At 36.8% G+C, this 16,889-nt stretch overlaps 1 protein-coding gene and 1 non-coding gene across 4 annotated transcripts in view; one reads left to right on the top strand and one right to left on the bottom strand.

Annotated features, from left to right (window-relative positions):
• Positions 1-16,889, bottom strand: part of LOC117208714 (acetylcholine receptor subunit alpha-like) — a 105,337-nt gene that overhangs the window by 56,923 nt on the left and 31,525 nt on the right. The gene's annotated exons all lie outside the window — the stretch shown is intronic.
• On the top strand, positions 2,710-2,783 carry Trnan-guu. The gene has a single exon. It is a non-coding gene; the product is annotated as a tRNA-Asn (tRNA).

Here is a 16,889-nt window from a genome sequence, read left to right as displayed (position 1 = left end):
TTCGTCTCTCTTTCTTTCCTTTTTGTTTTAAATACCTATACCTTTTCTCTGAATTTTTTCCAGCGCCGATTTACATGAACTCCTTAACTACTGCCATTTTTATTCAACGATCCAATGAATCCCAGTTTTTTTTTTTTTTAGGAGATAGGTACGACTCAAAGGAGAAGCAAATTTCGACTGTATTTTTACTTTACGAGATAAAAGTTTCGTAAGAAAAATTTTAGATAAAAGAAAATTGTTCATTTTATAGAAAATATTCATAACATAGCATGTATAACATTTTTAAAAGTAGAAGTAGAATCGTTGGTCCTCATAAAAGATTCTTGGTACAAACTGTCGAATATTTTCACTCCTTAAGAATAAAATTATAAAATATTATAAGAATATTAATTTTTCCATTTTCTTTTTCCTTAAAAATCTGTCCTTTAATAAAAAATTGCTATAGCTAATATCACTACAATGCAACAACAATTAGCTCTCTACCATATAGCAAACTAAATTATTATACCAAATACTATTACACCAAATATATTTACAATAATTACATGTTACATGTTGAAATAAACAATCGCAATCAGTTCTGATATTTTCTTGCCGTGAGCACATAAAAGTTCGAAGTTAAAGAATAAAGAAAAGTAAAAAAAAATATCAATCTTATTATATATCGAAATATCGGAATATCATAAGTTCCATGGATAAGGGACAGAAATAACGATAAGCATCTGCAAAGAGGGCTCCTTCGAGAGGATTTATAGAGAGGAATAGAAGAGGAAAAAGGTACGCGATGCCGGTGTGCATTTTTTTCAGTCGAATACTCGGAGTTAACGATAAGGTCGTGCTGACGTCGAGATAAGGAGGCCCCGATTGGGTAGAGATCGCGTGCTCGACAGAATACGGGCCACGAAACGTAATGTTATCAGGGGCCGTACAACAGCTGCACTAAATTTTTTTTCGCCGACAGTTCCACTTTTCGAACGATAACTTCGCAGCCCTCGCGCTTACCTCGTGACCAACCTGCTACCCTTATTAAACAATATCTCACGGTTGTGTAACAATCTCAATATTACAAAATATTTCACGCACCAAGTGTATAAGGAGAAAATGTGAAAAAATATCGTTTAAAAATTTCCCGAATTTTTTCTTACAAGGATAAGAGAGCAAAAGAATTCTTAAAATTTTACAATGCTTTTGAAAATCGTCTGTGTTCTAAATTTTGTTTTACATGTTTATCAACATATTATTCTACTTTATTGTATTAGTTATGTGTCCATTTATACAGCAACTATTACTTTCAGGATTCTATATTAAGAAAATTGAAAAAAACTTGAAAAAGGGGAGAAATTGTTCCTAAAAAGAAGAAGGAAAACAAAATAGAGGTATTATTATGTACGAGGTTTACAGAGTAAATATCATTCTGTAGATATGAATGTTCTCTGTTCACAACGGTTTTCAGTTCCACGTTTTACGATCGTTTTATATTTCTTATTAACATCGTGGATATGTTAATATCTCTAGTAAAAGCGTGGGTTAAAGTATGCACAGTCAACCGGTACCGAACTGTAATTCTCTGCTCCTAATATAACCACTTCCTGATTGGTAAATGTGTTATTAGTGAATTTATTAAGGTTATTGAACTAACCGTGGAATTTATGCACATACCAATTGATTTCACCGTATAATCAAATCTGTGCATTTATTAACGTACGTATGTCTCTATTAACGTGACCTATCAAATACTTCCATTTAGTCTTCCGCATATTCCGACAATATTACCTATCAGATTGGATAAACGGATAATTTACGTATAAATATGCCCTACTTTTTAGACGCGTAAATACGCTTAAAATAAAAATTTACAGATTATAAGAAATTTAAGAATAATTATAATAATCGAATAGAGAAGCTATATTTAGTATATTTTGAATGTCTTTACTTAAAAATTTAGCAAAGGTAAAGAAGAGCGAATTACAGAGAGAGATGAGGATGTTGGTTCGCTACAGGAGAGAAAAGAAATTGCCCAGAAGCAATCTCTTGATGGATTTTCTGATTAAATGTCCCTGTCCCACGCAGAAAAGCACTCGCGGTGATGCATATTTTTATCGCGTAATATTCGATAATTCCGGCCAACAATTTCCTTCCGGCCGTCTTTTGTGCATCCTCTCGCATTAGAAGACGTTTCCGCTTATTTCATTTCGAAAGGAATAAGTAATATAGGAAAGATAAAAATATGTAAAGCACATAATTGGCCATTTTATGCTAATAATTTTCCTCTAACAATGACGGTTGGTCATTAGATATAACAAAAGGTAGACAAGGATACAGATAATTCCAAAAGGGAACTTTAAATTTATATCATAATTCCTACAACGTTGTCCATATTTCTCCGATATTTCTCCTTTTTTTCATTTAAAACCCTTACTTGCATTAAATTCTTATCTGTAGAAAATTGTATAAGTATATGAAACAAAATACAAAAGCCGTTTTGATGATTCAGTTAAAATATATTGGAGAACATTAATGAAACGTTTACAAGGTAAGTTATAAAACGTAAAACGTAGAATGTGATATTACTACGTGATCAGAATTTCATTGAATAAAGATACTATTGTATAAATAAATTATATGACTTTTATATAAATATCGATTAAAAGTTAGAATTAAAAGATGCTTACGGCTTATCCTACTACATCGTAGTCCAGAACTCCAACGGCCTCCGTGGCGCAATCGGCTAGCGCGTTCGGCTGTTAACCGAAAGGTTGGTGGTTCGAGCCCACCCGGGGGCGGATATATTTTGTTATTTTTTTATTCATGAATAAATTAATTAATCATAATGCTTTTTTTGTTATGTATCCTATAATATTTATTTTAACTTATTGCAAATGTATCATATAGTTTTAAATAATTCTTAGATGAAAATGTGTGCAGATGTGAACGTTTCATTATTGTATTATGTAAGTATATTTTACAGAAAAGAAAAGAAAAGAAATTGTTATGAAAAATTCCTTTTTCTTTTCGGCTATGTGCAAAGATTTTATACTATATGATATCTATCAGAATATTTAAAAGATACTACGATAAACGATCATATCATTAATGTATTACGATTATTGTATTCAAGAAATTACAGTATATAGGTTTAACAAAATGAATAATTCGTCATAACTTATAAATAATTAAGCTTTGAAAAAGATATTGATAAACACCGATGATATTTAGAAAACTGCTATGTATGTACTAATAAAAATGTGGAAAAAAGATGTGAAATATTTTTATTTATGAACTATTGAAAAATAAGATTATTTAATTGTTAGTGGATGTTTATCTCTGGTATGTGGTTTGTAACTAATAAATGTTTGTAACTAATAAATGTTTGTAACTAATAAATGTGAAATTTTAAAGATATTGATATTTGTGTTAAGTAAGTAGTTCTCCTAGTCTCCACTAGATGTCTATGTGGAGTTACGAGTTCTCGCATTTAAAGTTAGTCAGTCGACATAATATCTTGAAGCAAAGAACGAAGATCGTCAGTCAGCCAGTAGGTGTACTACTGATCGATTTAGCAGATGATGATTGCTGGAGATGATTCATGATTAAGCTCCGCTCCCTGACTTCCATCACTCGCAACGACGGTGGTCAGTGGAATTTCTGATGCTAACTGACTATTTCTTTTTTTTTTTTCTAATTCTATCTAAAATTAATATGTAACAAAGTTGTACAAAAGACAGTAATATGAAAACTTGTAAAGTGAGTAATTATGAACTGAGGCTTTTTGGGCTTTTCAATTATATCTAATTTTCATATAACTTCAAAAATAAAATCTTTGTTCTAGTTAAATTCACAATTAAAAAATTAAAATTTGAAAGGAAGAATTGGAATTTAGAGTTATTTAGTTATTTTGAATTTTTCCCGAATTTTCCATGTATAAAGGAAATATAATAAAGAATGAGTGTTTTCTGTATGTTACGAGCGTGTATATATATAAATATATATATAACTGTGCTTCCAATTAAAAATTCCCAAAAACCCAGTTCAATACATTTACAGCTTTATTTACTCGTCCTAGATCAACAAACCCCTTCACATCTCCATGAAGCATTACACACAAGCTTTCAAAAAGATTGAATCGCAAGAAGCTTTTCTTCGGAACTTTAGTAACGACAAACTGTGGCGTGTATCAAGCAAGTCGTAACTGATCAATGGTGGTTCAGTAATAAAGAGGAGAAGGTCGAGACGATGCAAAGCGACTCGACAATTTCGAGCATCACGGAGTAATGTGTCAGATTCGTCAGTCCACGAATTCGTTGCCACAGTATTACGGGTTATATGGCTGCACGTTCCCGACCTCATTTAACTTTGAACTGCGTCTAGAACGACGTCTGTACAAGCGCAAACATCTGCCGCTGGCGCTTGTTAGAACTCTGTTTTATCCGTATCCCCACCATTCGCTCCGCCGCTAAAATCCCTACTTCCAGTAGTTTGTTTCCCCACTCTAGCTTCACTGTGTCTCAGTGATAACCCGTAGATCGCGAGAACACGCGCGTATCCCATTCGTGGCTGCAGTGAAATCCGCGATACGCGAAATCAAGCGCGGATTAAGGGGGACGGGTCTAGCGAAGGTTATAGCCTCGGGTCTCGCTATAAAAAGCACAAGAAAAAATGCATCTTATTTTACGAGCATAACGTAGCGAATTATTCTAACACATAGACGTCGCACCAGGGTGCGCGTTTAGTGACGGATGAAAGATTTAAAACCGATACTTACGACTTATACTAAAAATTGTTCACCAAGTTGGCAACAGTCGTTTGTTCTATGGTATAAATTATATCGATTCCTTGCTTTTATTCAATATATACTCATTTTGTAAAATTATTCCATTTTATGAACTTTCTTCTATCCGCCACTGTATGTGTGGAAACGCGCAGCTACGTGCGCTCAAAGTATACAAAGATGATAAAATTAGTAAAATTCTGTAAATTCGCCGCGGAAAATAAAAAAAGGGATATCTGTATTTTAAAAATGTATAATACAGATCTTTTAACATAACTTACACATTTTATCTCATATTTGTGTAAATTTATTTCATTTTATTTCTCTTCCCCTATCTTTCTGTAAAGGGGACCTCCGCTGGTTTAATAGTCTCGGGCCTCAGAAACTGTAACGCGATCTTGTGCGAAACCGGGAACACGACGAAAAAAAAAAGGAACACAGATTAGTGTTTGTGTCGTCGGTAGAGCGTTAAGTGAAAGCGTGCACGTTTCGAAAATGCGAATGGAGACACGATTATCCGGGATTCGAGGGCGGATTTTCAGCTGTAGATTAGGAAATTGGTTCGAGACTGAGATGAGAAGATATGATGGAGATTGGGCGAGCGAGTCGGAGCTTAGGCGACCGCCATATTAGAATATTAGGCTTAGAGGGTCTACGAGGAATACGAATAGTTCGATTGGCGGAGCTGTTCGTCTGCAGAACCAGAGTATTTTACGATCTCCTGCAATTCGATCGGCTTTCGCGAATTCTTTCTTCTTATTATGGGGATAAGAAAGGATATCCTTTATGCGATAGTTTTTAAATGGAATCAGTGGAAAGTGAGGAATTTAGATTAGGAAGAGGGAAATTTAAAATTGATCCATTGAAAATACACCTTGGGGGATAATAATGAGAGTCGAGAGGCTGATGCAAAAAGCGGATAACAATAAAAGCTACAGCCTACGACGAGCATCAAAATTGCAGGAATAAAATGGAAACCTTTAAATATTTATAAAAAATTCAGAAGTATTGTCATTCACGAAAGCCTATAATATGGTGTATAGAAGAATAATATTCAGTATCGCACTTATATTTAGTATTTAACGTTACCCGTTGCACCACATTTCGCCAATTATTTCCCGGTTTTTGTAATCGCCATTTTCCAAAAATATATTCAGCGCTACATCATCATACATAGCAAGATATAAAAATAACCAAACGATCGACACGTCAAAAATATATCCAACAAGATCTCTTATTAATATTCTATTTAATATTCCTTGCGCGACAAATCAAAAAATAAAGTAAAAGTATTTACAAAGTATCACATATTCAAAGTATTCACGGACCACATTGATTAGCAAAAATCCATTAACAGCCTCGAGCTTTACAACATGGCAACGATCGACACTAATTAACATTTTAACCCGATAAGGGTGAATTTTTCGGTGAAGATGATAAAGAGGCGGCGCGGCGGGTCGATGCTCGAAGAAAGAGATACGCGAAGTGGAAAGTCATTATCGTGACAAAGAAGATCGAGGCAATCGCGGCGAGTTCGAGAAGCCTATCAGTTTTCCACAGGCGGAATCGAGGAAGCCCCCCTCCCCCCCGGCCGTTTCGTGGTGCAGCCACCAAAGTACAGAGACGACTCTCTGCCACGTCTACACCTTTTGTCCGTTCTCACGAGAAAGCTCGTCCAGGCCGTGTGGCTGGCCGAGGTAATTCTCTGGAACGTTGATTCTACGTTGTTCGACCGTGAGTTCGATCAACTTACCACCCACTTTGCTCGTATCCCTTCGAACCCTTTCCATTTGAGGGAAAAAGTCGAGCTCAAAGTGGTCGATTTTTACGGTTTCAGACTAGGATCGTTAATCGACTTGCAGGTTTGGGGAGTACAGAACGTATCAAGATTAATAGGATTTCAGTCTCGAGATTTTTATTCCGATGGCATTGTGATAAAAGTTGGTTATACGTATTTTATTCTATATTTCAATTGCGTGTTAAGAAGAATATACGTTTTATATAATTTCTATTAATTCTAATATATTTGTCTATCAAAATTGAATAAAATAAATCGGAGAAAAAATATCGTAGTTTCATACTAATTCGTCGTACGTTTCAAACGCTGTTTCATTTTTTTCATTTGTTTGATCCTCCAATCTATGTGGACGCTGTTATTGGAACGAAATGTCAATTGTTTGCCGGATCTCTGCGGATCGAATACATTCATTCAAACGCGAATTTCTATTATGTGAACGAAAAATAATAGTAGCGGAAAAAATTGTTAAACTACTATTAGATATATGAATTCCAGTTATATGAATTATTTGTCCGTCGACGAGTTTAGATAAATGGAATTCCATTGTACTTGCACGTTAAAAACAAAATGTAGAACAATGGGAATAATAGTCCAATAACCAACAGGGGATTAGTTCTAACTTCTATAATATTAGAGAAACCTATACAGTTATCAACGTGTATAATTAAAAACCACGAAAAATAAACTTTAAAATGTCTGTGAAGACAATGCGATTAGAATAAAAAAGAAGAAAGGAGAATAGATTGTATCAAAGTGTACAACTGCGATATCTTTCAAATCTCGCGGTCGTCTCAGGAAGTTTACAGTCCTAGCGAATTTTTTTCGTTTGGACTCGCGGGAAATTTCACGCTCGATCGGTTCGCGATCGATGAACCGAGCACCCTCTCTTTTTTTTTGCCGTTGCCTTGGATCCCTGCCGGGCTAATTTGCACTTCGAAAGATATTCAAGATCGGGAAAAGAGATCAGGACCGCGAGATGAACAACGAGATTATCGACGATCGGCTCGTTTGCCGCTCGAGCGGCTCGATAATGCGATCATCTCGGTCGTGGAGCCTCGAAGATGCAGATTTTCCGCAGATTCGAGTCCTTTCTCCGCGACTCACGAGCAAAACGTCAGGAAATGAAAGGGAAAAGATCTTCCTGTTTACGATTGTGATCGTGAAAAGGTGCAACATCATCTGAGATTATACTAATTGCAGAAATTATTGAAAGAAATTGATATCGAGCTTGCAGACGTAAGTACGTAATTGCTTTTTACATATCTTTTGTATATTTTTTAACTGTTTGCTGCAATCCATGGTATAGAATTATTTTACTCTTTAATAAGATCTCTGCGTATTTTTATTTTATAATTCATAGCAGTGTTGGATAAAATGTTTTAATACTCTTCAGCGTGTTTATGAGCTTAATATTAATTTTCCAATATCTTGTCGTTTATCGTACATATTCGTGATATAATTCAAAGAATAATTGTGGATACAATCTGCAATAAGCTACGTTACACTCGAATAGGATATTATAAACATTCGATTGCGCATTATGAAAATTTGCAAAGACAAATATGAAATATACATGTCTACATACATTGTACACATGATACACATACTAGATACATTGTCTATTTACAGAGACAAATATGAAAATTAACCGTGTCTTTCTCGCTACTTATCCTCGTTTCTAAAAGAAATTTAATTAAATCCGTAGACTCAATCTACAATAATTACTACAATAATTATTCATATGTTGAAACGTACGATAATCAATCGACAGGATCCTCCCCTTTGCAACGAGTTAAGAGTGTCCTTATACTACAAACAGTATAAGGACACTTATACTACAAACAGTATAAGGATACTTAACTGGTTGCAAAAAAATTCTATCGCTCCCGCGATGACGGTAATCGAATAAGACCATCTTAAATTTCAACGTTTACCAGCAAAACATTCCACGAACGTTTCGACGCTTAATAGACACATTCCCAACAAACGACGAACAAATTAGCACGAAGAGACGCGACTCGTCCCAAGAGAAATAATTCCGATTTCAGTCGTTCCAGGTCGTAACTGTGTTTTTAGTCGGCCGTAAAACGGGGGAAACAATAATTCTCCCCGGCACGCCGTTTTCTCCAAGGTGGTCGTGGAAATGACTTTAATCGCGTCTCGGATCCCGCGGGCTGCTTTAGTAGCCCTCGGGATACCATTATCGTAAATTAGCTCGCTTCAAAGTTGCTTCAAACACCGAGTGGGCTTATTGTTGGACCGGCCCATCCCGGGGTCGTTGTCTTAATTTCGTTCTAGTTTCTTTGTGCACATGCAGGAACTAATTATCGATACTTGGCGAGTTTCCAAACTTTCCACAATACTCCGTTGCTTATATTTCTATAAATTTATTGGAGGCAGAGGGAAGGAAAAAGAAGATGCTCGAATTTTTCCAATGATTGTTCAAAGAAAGGCTCGAACGAGGAAGGCAAACAACAAAGTACGTGATCGAGTTTCGAGATTTCATTTGGCAAATCGACCTGTCTATTAATGCGGTTCGTCATGACTGCTTGTACCATAAAAAGTATCGCTCCGTTCCTTTTCATCGTAAAATATACGTGTTAGGAAAAAAGAACGAATGAAACTCTTCAGTTTCTTAAAACGAGGATGTCTACCTCGTCATACCGCATGGGATATTAAAGTGAATTAAACAAAATAAAGCAACTTCTGATTAAATTGCCAACAGTTGGAGAGTCACACGGGATTCTCGGATTTTTCATCGTGCGACAGTGAAACTAACACCCTGTATCCCTCGTTAAAATTATCTGCAATTCCCAGATCAAATCTCTTCAAGCTGGGATGGGAGAAAACGATATGAAAAAAAGTATTAACTTTTAATATTCAACTTATTATCCTTTGCGTCTCTCTACGAGTAGAAAGGGAACTCTCGGCAGACTCGATTTAACCGTATACTCGCTCCACGACACCTTGCACATAAACTTCCAACTCGATTACACCCGTTTCTCCATTTCCAGCAGCTTGCAACTATAAAAATTACCACGTCCGCGAGTAGAAATAAGAACTGCCGTTACCAACGCGCGAAGGCGAAATTCTCCAACCGCGTTACCGAGATGTCGCAAGCTCGACGGGTCTTTGCCACGTGTACGGTTCAGTTCAGATAAGAAGGCAACGGGTAAAAAAAGAAGAAAAAAAAATAAGGAGCGAGATAGAATGAAAAAGAGAAGAAAAGGAAGAAAGAAGGAAAACGATGGCAGTTTGCTTGGTGGCTTGAAAGGCTATTGGCTTGGTCCAGTAAGGAATCCAGAAGGTGCAACTTTGCCAACAAATTGAGTTTAGACCCTTCGAGCATTTCCCTCAATCCCCCTCTACACACGTCTACGATGGATTTTTCCGGAGGGTCAATGGAAATACTCGAACTCGATCCCCTTCGGACGCGATAAACGTCCCCGTGTGGCCAAGTTCCTTCACGCCGTAGGAAAAATGAAGTTGATGGCCTCTTTCCACGATATCGGCACACCGACACGCTTCTCCACTCGGTCTTACGTAATCCTTCCAACGTTGTAAGATCGTATTAAATGAAGGAAAGGTGTTTTGGAATTGGATGTCGTGTCGGAACCTCCGGGGAATGTTCCCTTACGTTTAGTTGCGTTTTTGGTCAACGTTGGTTCATAGGATGCACTGATACGGATTATGGAGTTGTATGTCTTGGAACGATACATTAGACTGAACGTATTCTCGCACACTGGTGTTTCTGACATTTACATATCAATCTATCATCACGTTTATCTACATGCTGATTAATGAGATCCGACGTTTATTATATTTTGTATCGTTTAAGTATTAGTTTCGTATAGTATTAGGTTGTCCGAAATGTTCCTTTCGTTTTATAAGGAAATAATAGACGCACAATGTTTATTGAATTACGTACGAATATAATAATAGAAATACAACGAAATGGATCATACCTAATTCAATAAAATATAAACAGAAGTTGTTGCTCATTTATTATGACTTTATGAAACGAAAGAAACTTTTCGGACAACCTAATATTGTAAGTAGCCTGCAGAACGAAGAAGACTACACAAAGTTGATATCTTAAAAATAGAACGTGCAATCTAAGCAGAAAAAGTGATTCATTGCAAAATAAGAGTATATTAATAAACGTCTTCTTTTCATACTCAGATCGTGTGAGAGAATTCCACGGATACGCTTAATATTTTACGTTCGGCCGTGAAAATAATCGATGTAACGTCAATATCCTGGAACTCTTGTAAACTTGTGCTAGCGTACCATCAAGAATTTAGACGCGGGTTGCACGTAGTTAAGGAGTTTCACTTAGCGTACATCTTAGTTTGAAGCAAGCAACTTATCCTAAAGGAACCTCTTTATCCAGGAAGACCCACGTGAACGCCACTCGTCAACGGCGTACCGAGTTCGCCTGTTCTGTAGATAACGAGATGAACTTTCGGCTACTCTGCAGGTAGTCTAAGTGATACATGGATCATTAGGGAAACTAGTCTTACGGTTATCATCCGTTCAGCCTGATAATCCTGCTTGCACTCGATTAACCTCGTTCTCTATCAACATCAAGCTTGGGTATTATTCAAATGGTATATTTGAAAAATGATTATTTGAACAATAATACATTATTTTATTTGACCGGAATGAGGGTAACGGCGGATGTAAACGAAGAATGGGAATGAAAAGACTGGACTGAGAATATAGAGAAAATAAAAGGAACAGAAGTTAGAGTTGGCAAGTGTGAATGGATAAGAAAATGTATGGAGAAGTGAAATGAAAGTTTGGGTGAAAGAGAAGTGAGAAAGATAAGAAGGTGAAATATGGGAAAAGAATTGAGTGAGAACGGAGAATAAGGTAGAGAGAATGGTTAAATGAAGGCAGAAAGAGAGCTCCGCTCCGTACGTAGAGTAACACACAAAAGGAGATGCAAACGTTCAACCAAAAGAGGAAATAATCGAAGAATACTGGACGAAAGAGAAGACTGTGTTTCGATGGATAAATGGGAAAGTTTTTGGAAAAGATAGCGAAAATTTGGAGAAAAAGAGGAAAGTGAACAAAAGGTTGAGATATACAATGAGAAAACTGACAATGTGGGATGAATAAGGTAAGGAATAGTTAGATGAGCTAAAAGGGAACAGAAAGATCTCTATTTCGTAAATGGTAATACGAAGAACAAAAGATCGTGTTTCAGGAACGGAGTGGAAAAGTAAATTAGGCAGCTGCTTCAGGATGAGAAATCGCAGGTTGGATTCCAGTTACCTCAAGACAGCTCATTTTTCTTTAAGGGCCAAGAGGAGCCTTTGGAGGTATAAGACTTTAAGCGAAAAGAAATAAAAGACAATTTAATAAGAATTTAAAGAGTAAACTAGATACGATAGAAGCGTGCAATGAAAGCACAACAAAAAGAAAAAAAAAAAGAAAAAGAAGAAAAAAGGCGGGACTAAAAATGTAACAAAGACGGTAGAAAGGATGTAATAAAAATAAGGTAAAAGACAGAATCACCACGAAGGGGAAAGGGCTTTGCGAAAAGGCTTTGAAGGTATAAAAACACCGATAACAAAAGGCGGATTTAAAAAAGCAAATAAAAGCAGGACATATAAAAAAAAAATCACACATAGTGAAAGAAAAACAGGTTCTACATAAGTGAAAGAAAAACGGATTCTACACAAGGAGCGAAAGGCGGGAAAATAGAATACCGTTTAAGAGAAAATGAAATGAAAACAAGTGAAAAAGAAAGTGAGATAATCGTGCAAAAGAACTAGACAGAGGAGGATTAACCGCGTAATTGCGCACAGTTATTCGAGCGTCCGTCGTGTAATTAACGCACCCTATTAACACCTACGTACACAGTCTCATGCTACAATTAACTCCGAACGGTTTAGAACTAACGCACAAACACCAGAGAAGCTTCGTTGCAAAACTACTTCATCACATCCACGTGAGACACACGTTCGCTATATCCTCCTTAAAATAATTTCTATAGAAATCACGAAGAAACAATTATTTAAAATTATCGTTATTATTGAAAAAAGCCTCGATATTGGTCAGAAATCTGTCAACAATATGTACGTGGTTATTAACTATAGAAATAATAAATGCCTCGAAATGACAGATTTCAATATTTGTATTTTTGCTGTTTGCACATTAAAACCATGCAAAGTACTTGCTGTTGTAATGTTTTCTTTTCATTACACCGCTTCAATCGTTTATCGTACGAGTTTTTCCATGAGCAGAGGAGCCTTTGAACGCTGTATGTAATTACTGCTTTAACGCTATGTCCGAAGCAAAATGTTAAAATATCGAACAAGGTTCATATTCAGTAATTATGTAATTTGGAATTAAAGTTAGATTTAACTATTCAGTATTATTTAATCCTTAACGCTAAATAAAGCGATGGCTTAATTATGATCATTTATATGTAGCGTACGTATTTAAATATACATTAAAAATTGCTAGTTCAAATATTAATAATAATCAAAGAGAAATAAATGGAATCAGTTTCTCACTGTTATTCCTCCAGCACTCGTCAATTACGAAGTTTCCGATAAAAGGAAACGAAATAATTGTTGTTATAGGTCGATAGCTCGACGTTCTGCCCGGTAATTTTAGCGCCGACTGGCCGAGAACTCGAGCCAGCCTCGTTCTAATTTCAATTCCGTTGTTTCTTCCGATACGAGGCGACGTGGTCGGACAAAAAGGGAAACTATCTCAAGAAAGACGGTTCGAGCGCGAATATTCACTCGAAACGAGACTTCTTCCTCTTCTGCGGACTTCCGGTTCCCGCGACGTTTCATGGAAATTCAGATTATTTCAGTCGACTCGTAAAACTAGGTTCAAAGATTCTATCGGGTGTTTTCAGATAATTCTTTGGGCTGAAAAAAAGAAAAAAGAAATAGAGAACGATGGACGAAAAAAGATATCTCCTTATACCCTGTCTCGTTATTTTTCATTTTAAAGAAGGAAAGGGAAGATAATTTACGAGCAATGTGAAATATTAGGGCGATTTAGGATCTTCTGATGGGATGCTCAGTTATCTCGTTCGCCGGTTTTGTTCAAACTTCGAACACTGGTAAATTTCGTTACTTTGTGTATAAAATTAAATATTTAATACCTTTTGAGCAGATACTCATGATCAAAGTTTCATCGCGTCAAAGTATTATAAGTGGTAACTTGTCCAACTTATCGATTCAACCGTCAACTAACCCAGCAACGAAACTTTGATCTCGAACAGACCGTGGATATTTATGCAAATTCATACTTTTACGAATATAATTTGAAAAAATGGAACTATATAGAACTCGTACGTTGTAGTATGTAGAATTATACTATGTAGAATCTTGTACATTTTTTCGAATTTTCCATAAATGCATAGAAAATATCACGGTCTAATCACGAATATCCCGAAAGTACTCAACATCCGATTCTATAATGGATTATTTTTAAACAGAATGAAATTTTCTAGCATCCAATGTTTCGATGAAATCGATAAACCGAAGGTTGTACACCCTCCCTGTTGGGATATTAGAGGCAATGAGCGTCTCATTCAACATATTCTAATTTTGATAAATCGATTCTGGAGTAATTTCCATGTTTCTTCGAGATCCCTGGGAAACTGATCCTTCGTAAGGTTCCCTCGCGAATATCTAGAAAAACGAAATCTTTGAAGGAAAAGTAATCCAAGAAGGACCGTACTTTAGACAGCCATGAAATAATTATGACCTACTCAACCTTCGCCATCCCGAATTCATGCGACCTCGAATGGCTTCGTCCTGCGTTAAAAGGATCCCGACTTCGACTTTTAAATCACAATCCCCGCCATTCTTCTGTTCGACAAATCGCTCCACGATTTCCCTACGACGAGCAAGCGTTCCCCTCGCGTTATCCATTCACCATGACCCAAACAGACAACGAGGATAAAGAAGAAACTGGTTTTCATCCCCCTAGGTGGGTATCAGTCACGACTCAATATCGATCCCCGGCGTTATAATTTCGCAAATTATTCGCGCCTTGATGCACGCGATCGAACGACGTGCAAATTATTTCCGTTCCAGGCCTCGATTTAAACCACGCCACGAAATTTTCAGCCACCCCTTTTGTCCCTTTTCCGATGGCCTTTAAAGCGGAGTTTCGGCGAATAAAACACATGGGACAGGGCCGGGCCAATTATTCTCGCGAGTCACGAAAAAATGGGATCCACGAGAACTCTGCGTCTGACAAGTGATTAATTCTTTCAGCCGGCAAGAAGCGTCCCCGTGACAGAGAATCCCTGAGAGCCCCGAACGATCCGGGATATTCCTGGTCTCGTCGTCTAACTCCCCCAGCTCGCCGATTTATGAAACTTTATCCTACAATTTTCCACCTTGTTCTTCCTGCTTGCAATTGAAACGATTTCTTTATCTTCTGTCTCTTCTATTTTTTATTATATCTCCGTTTTCGTTTCTAAACTATCATTCACGATTATTCGTTTCAATCGCCTGCCGTGGTTATTCGAAGATAAAACAGATCATCGGACGTGTTGTTTAACAAACTGGAAAATTCCCTGTCAATTTCTTACAATCATTTGCTTTCCATTTATCGAGTAAAACTTCTCCGATGTAATATTTCGTACTGTATTTTAAGAACTCGCACGTTTCACTTACCAAAGATAACCGTAACAGCCGTAATTACGTAGAGATAATTTCAAGCAGAAGGTAATTATCGAAGTTTAACCTTAACTTCACCCTCTTACGACGAAACTTTGATTGCATAATCTGAAAGGAACATACACCGTTCTGTCGAAGAATCAACTTCGGAATCTCCTTAGAAAGACGCAACCGATATTAAAAATCGTAACTCTGACGAACGATCAAGTTTTTTCCATTATTTTCATTCTCTTCCCATTAATTTTCATCAGACGGAGGGGAAGAAAAGAAATAAAAGGAAGGGATGAAAAATTTCTGACAGAAGGAATCGTCGAAAATTCACACGTAATACACTGTCTGTTTTCGGTATATATCATTTCTCGCCGCAGAAAGAGAAACGAAGAGCCATTTTTCGCCCCGTTACGCCATTCCTTGCCATTTTGAACAACGATAGATCAGACAACCGACCGTCTACGTTGACGTGAACGAATGAAGGCCAATCCCGAAGATCTGCACGCGTGCAGCACTCGTTCGCACATCGAACTGTCTGCCTCCTTATTTTCCATTTCACCACCAGATTTCTCTTACTAATAAAATTCAATCGTTTCCACCGAACGATAAGCGTTGATGCTCTTTATCGAACGACGTATGTTTCAGCTACGGGGATGATAACTTTACAACCATCGTATCCACGGAAAGATAACTATTTTCATGGGAAAATGGCGTTCGTAAGAAGTACGCGGGGAGATAAGTTCGCGCTGTTCTCACGGTAAAATTGCGTTTTCGCAAATAAAGATACCTCGGAATATCGTATTTCGCGTCACGTTGCGATAGCAGTTTGTAAATATCGACGTAGACATTGGAAAATTATTATCTTTCTTCTTGAATTTAAGAAATTAAAGTCGCGCGAACTATAAACTGATAAAAATATGTGGATACAAAACGAATTTGCACCTATAATTATAATATATCGTTCGTACGATTTACATTTTTAATCCCTTTGTATCTTGAGATATTTTACGTCGAGATATTTTTCTAACTGTATCTCGTTTCGTTGAAAATCATAGAAAGATGACGTGACAAGTCCATTTTTGCTGACTTTTATATTTTAATGTTATTCGATATTTTAGCAATTTTGAAGAGTACAAAAAAGCACATGTTTACGTACAAAATCAAAGGAAAAGACAATTTTAATCGAAATCGACAATGTACGGAATTTTTTCATTCTTTCTCTGTGAAAAAGAGGAATATTGTAAGACAATATAAAAAGTTTATGTAAAAGATAATGTAAAGTCACCTAACTCTTTATGAGAAGTTCCTTCGTGCTGGATGAATAAAAAAGGAAGTATTTGCAATATCGATGATGTACCGACACGGAGGCAAAGGATGATCGTGGAAAGGTTTGCGAATTGGCAAATTCGTTTGTTCCTTTAAAGCAAATAGCCTTTATGGGAGTTAAAACATAGGTCCGTTTTAACGCGTGTAACGATGTCTGGTCATTACGCGGCTTCGCCCCGGGGAGACTCGGTAACAGAATGGCGAGCCGAACGACTCGATTCAACGACGAAGACAAAATATTCACCCCTGAACCACAGTTGTCGTTACAAACGAGCCACCCTTTCAACCCAGCTGCGAAAACATCGCTCGGAACTCGTGTCTGTTATGTCGTTGCGGTTGAACG

The sequence above is a fragment of the Bombus bifarius genome, unplaced genomic scaffold, assembly GCF_011952205.1.
Source record: "Bombus bifarius isolate JDL3187 unplaced genomic scaffold, Bbif_JDL3187 scf7180000008161, whole genome shotgun sequence".
NCBI classification, from domain to species: Eukaryota; Metazoa; Arthropoda; class Insecta; order Hymenoptera; family Apidae; genus Bombus; species Bombus bifarius.
This window is presented reverse-complemented; position numbering and strand designations above follow the sequence as displayed.